This window comes from Gekko japonicus, unplaced genomic scaffold (genome assembly GCF_001447785.1).
Source record: "Gekko japonicus isolate JY-2015 unplaced genomic scaffold, Gekko_japonicus_V1.1 scaffold5795, whole genome shotgun sequence".
NCBI classification, from domain to species: Eukaryota; Metazoa; Chordata; class Lepidosauria; order Squamata; family Gekkonidae; genus Gekko; species Gekko japonicus.
Window position 1 is genome coordinate 7875 of NW_015160397.1, and position 5184 is coordinate 13058.

Consider the following 5184-nt stretch of genomic DNA (forward strand, 5'->3'; position numbering starts at 1 on the left):
CATGATGCTCTTTTAGATAGACACTCAATTTTAAAATCACAGTCTGCTACCTGGTTTAAATCATTTAAGAATGATCATTTTAGATCACCTTACCTGGTTAATATAGATAATCATAACCTTAGAGCAGCTTTTACATCTCTGCGCTTTGAATCAATGCCTACGGCCGTATTGGTCGGCCGCTATAGTGGAACACCCAAGGCACAGCGTTTATGTATTTGTGACTCTTCTGCTATTGAGGATCTCTCCCATTACATTTTTGATTGCCCATTGTATTCCCAGCCTAGGTCAAAATGTTTATCTGGTATTTTACCAGTTTTAAGCTTTTATTCAGTCCCAGAGAAGATTATATTTTTGCTAGCCGATGCCAATGCCGATGTATCCAATAGAATGGCTCTATTTGCCTTGGCTGGGCCCAAATAGACTACTCTGGGACTGGGATGAGAGGCCCTAGAGTGGAATGACAGCCACTGGGGGTAGCAGGAGTGGTCTGTGACTAGAAATGAGAGACCAAGCAGTGGAATGACAGTCCATGGGGGTAGCAGAAGTGTTCTGGGCCTGGAATGACAGAACCCAGAGTGGAATGAAAGCCCCTGGGGGTAGCAGGAGTGTTCAGGGACTGGAATGAGTGACCACGGAGTGGAATGACAGCCCCTGGGGGTTGCAGGAGTGTTCTGGGCCTGGAATGACAGTCTCCAGAGTGGAATGACAGCCCCAGGGTGTAGCAGGAGTGTTCAGGGACTGGAATGAGAGACCACAGAATGACAGCCCCTGGGGGTAGCAGGAGTGTTCTAGAACTGGAATGACAGCCCTTGGCAATGTTCCCTCTAAGCTGTGGAGTTGCGTGAGCAAAAATTCTACTTTGTGAGCTACTGGCATTAAAGCTGTGAGTGAGTGATTTGGCTACTGCATAGATTAGTTTGCTCTGGAGCTATCCTTCCTGAGCTAAGACAAAAATGTGTGAGCTGGAGGCTAAAAACAGTGAGCTAGCTCACACTAACTCAGCTTAGAGGGAACCCTGGCCCCTGGGGGTAGCAGATGTGTTCTGGGACTGGAATAACAAACCCCAGAATGGAATGACAGCCCCAGGGTGTCCCAGACCACTCCTACTACATCCAGGGGCTGTCATTCCACTCTGGGGCCTGTCATTCCAGTCCCAGAGTAGTCTATTTGGGCCCAGAGACTCAGTTTCAACTCCCCACTCTGCCATGGGTTGCTGGGTAAGCCTGGGCCAGTCACAGCCTCAGCCTAACCTCCCTCACAGAATTCTTGCAAGGAAACTATTAGGGGGGGCATAACATAAGCCGCTTTGGATCCTTCTTGGGTGGGGGGAAAGGCAGGGCATAAGTGAATAATAATAATTTCCACTGAATCTGATCTGAGGCAAGGTTCAAACTTATAGTCAGAGAATGAACAGCAAATTGACATGAAACATGATGCAGATCAAGATGCGCAAAATGGAAAGCTGTGGGAAGTGACTGGGAATCTTCATTCCCTCCTATCAGGTAGGGAGGGCACTTACCACTACCTCCCCCTACAAAAAATGCTGTTATTTCAGCAGATATCCTTATATCCCTTGCATACATTCAGTATTCTAATATACTATTCTGAAAAAAGAAATACATTAAAATACAGAGGATTTATAGTCCTTCTTGCTGAGAATACATATGTGAGGACTATAATATGTGAGGAATATAGATCAATTAGTGTGTGATTATGTGCTTTGCATTGCGTATAATGGTACTTAGTACTGGCTTTAGGTATAATAGTGTTTAGTACTGAAACATTTTTGTGCAATAAACCACTTGTATTTATTATTTAGAAGTTATTATTTAGTTATTATTTAAAAGTATGAGCATGGCATGGCAGTACCACACAGTCAAGTAATGGCAGGCCCCCTGAGGAAAACATTGCCATGGAGTGAGTCTGGGGATAAGAGCTATTAACACAAGATAATGTGGCTTTAGCAAATGTCCTTGAGAGGAATAATTATATCTGGGGAAGTGTGGATAAAACATTGATAGGAGTAATTGAGTGGGTAACTAAGGGAACAATCCTAAGCAGTTCTATTCAGAAGTAAGTTCCAATTTACTGAATAGGGTTTACTTACAGGAAAGTGTTCTTAGGATTGGAGCCTAAACCACTCACACAGCAGTAAACTTGTAACACAGACATGCCCCATCATATATATATATTTAAAAGGCTGGAACTATGCTGTTAATTACAGAGAAAAACATTCCCCTCTTTTGCTCTCTTCTGTCATCCCTAATCTAAAGAGCATTTCCCCCCTTCTTTAAAGTATAACTGCATCACTGCTTAGGTATAATAATAAAATGTAATAATGTGAGACAGAAATACTTTGGTATGCTGTACCTGCCTCTGCAAAACAGCTGGCAATCTTCCATGAGCTGGTTTCACAGCAGATCTCAGGATAAACAGCTTAATGTCTGAGCTGGCATAGGGAGAAGAATGCATAAGACTGCAAGAGAACTCAGACAGCAGGGGGCACTCTTCTCTATGTCAAACATGCTCCAACCCCTCAATTATATGAGGAAACAGGGACTGTCTACTCTTTTCCAACCTTTGCTAACTGGATTGCATGGTGTATGTTACAGTAAACAACGAGTATGAGGGAGACCTGAGTTTAAATTCCCACTCAGCCATGTCTCAGCTTAGTCTACACCCCATGGTTGTTGTGAAAATAAAATGGAAGCAGGGAGAGCCATGGATTCCATGCTTGACTTCTGGGAGAAACTGTGAGATAATGTAATAGACAGATGGGTCTGTATGCAAGATAGACTGGATTCTATGTTGTCTTTCTATAGCACTTGGATTTGTGTCCTTCTTGTCTGAAGAAAAGTAAAGTCGTACCTGCTCTTGGAATTCATTACTGTTGGAAATGTGTGACTTGCAGGTCTAGGATTCCAGTCATTATAGGGTTAATCTGCTTTACCTAGTGTACTATTGTTTAGACTGACCTGGAAGGGAAACTTGGCTCAGAGCCAATGGAAAGATAGTCCGGGAAAATCTAAGTCTGTTTACTAGCAATCATTGGTTACTGTGTTCAGGTGACTTCCTTCTAGGGGTCAAGAAGAAGAAACTCCATTGTGTGTGACCATGTGTTCTGTGTTGTAAGGATGGAAAGATGTAGGTCTAGATATCTCTTTTGTTTTGTAGCTTTCCATGTGAACCCTTCCCTTAGAAATAAATCTTTTTTACACAGAAAGAAATGTCTCCTCTCCAGTGAAGCAAAGATTCATTGCAAACTCTATTTAAGTATTTTTGCCTATTTTTCCAACAAGTACAGCTACTCTAAGTGTGGAACTACATGTTATGTGTAGTCTCATTGCAATTTTAACAACTTATTACACAGGCACAGACATATTGCAGCTGCTGGGGCTATGATTTTACAGGGGAAGACCACTGTGGGAAGAGATTTAATCCCTTCTACTAACCACCTTTCTTCTCTGAAAATCACCCCCTTCCGCTGTTTTTGGCTGTGTTGAGGAAAACGTATTGGAACACTGAAGATTAGATGGTACTATCTGGCTGTGGCAAGGGATATACAAAACTGACCTTTATAGTACAGCTATTTCTGAAATAGGCATGCTTTAGATCAGCCTGATCCCTAAGCCTCTCTTTAATTCATTGGAAGCCTCATTGAGTTCAAAGGAACTTTTTTGTTAAAAAGTGTGGACAGGATTGCTTTCTGTGACACAAGTTTGTAACATGACATAAAAAGCGTCTCGGGAGTTTATGGAACAGTGCCATGGCTGATTAGTTGCAGGAAGGAGAGGACTGGGGGGTGGGTGGGTCTTATTCTTTGGGTACTCTGTTGCCCCACAGTCTCAGTGAGTTCTTGTTTGGCTAGTGAGCAGTAGGCTATCAAGCATCTGGCCCATACAAGTGATTCAGAATGGAATATTGAAACCATTCTGACACAAAGAGGCAAACACTTCTATATTAAAGCAAGCCCTCTATCAACCTCTTTGCTAAAGGACACCCAAAGCGTGGGAATCATGTGAAATAAATTCTCCTCCACATGTTCTAGCTAGAGGTGTCATTTTCTAAAGGGTTTGTAAATTCACCTGCCATAGTGTTTCAGAAGACAGACTTACTTGATTTGAAGGAGACCAAAGACTCTTGGAGCTTATTTTATCTAACTACTTCACAGATCTATTAATCATTTACAGGCAGGAGGTTTGCACTACATTCCACCACAGTCCTAATATTAGACTTTGCCCAGCAAAAGTCGGATCTTTACTTTTCTGATTCAGCCAAGGAGAATGGAAACCAAGTACATACATCTATAAGAGTAAACTGATAAAACAGATATAGATTCTTTATGGTGGTTCTGACCATAGGTCACAGGTGGATGGACAGTTCCCTTAAAAAGTGATGTCGAACTTCACTAGAAAACCTAAAGACTAGGAATAAGACAAAAGCAGGAAGTAAAGTCCTGTCATATATTCCTGAAAGGGAATAGACTCTAACTGGTTGAAGCAAATCCTTGATTTGATCTCTGGCTCTACATCTACATCTTTTTGGTTTGAATAAGACAAAAGTAGGAAGTAAAGTCCTGTCATATATTCCTGAAAGGGAATAGACTCTAACTGGTTGAAGCAAATCCTTGATTTGATCTCTGGCTCTACATCTACATCTTTTTGGTTTTAATCCCCTGAAGGCAGGGTAGCTTTATTAATTTTTGTTACACCTACATGACTACAAAGAGAAAAAAAAGGAAAAGCGAAAAAAAGAAAAAGTGGTGGGGGAGGGGAGGGGAGGGGAAAAAATAACAAACTAAAATAATAAACCCCAGGATACAGACAGTATGAAAGAAAAAGACCCCACACTATAACTAAAAACCCAAGAAAGGAAGGTCATTAACAGTTAGTACATAGTTAGTTATAAAAAATTAAAGCTTTTGTTTAAGTCAATGAATTAAGGAGATTAGTGAGTCCATTTTAGTAAATGTCTATTTTCTTCTCAGTGTGCATAAAGACTTCATCCAGTTCGTCTATAGTCTTTTAAATTATAAGTGCTACTTGGCAACTCTCAGTCGCAGATCATATGCTTCTCTGGCCGTGCCTCCTTCTGCTCCTACTAGGTCTCTGTCCGTCTCGTCTGGGTTAGCTGCTTGGCCTTCCTCGTCTTGCTGCTCTTCCTCTTTCGCTCCAAAGAACTGCT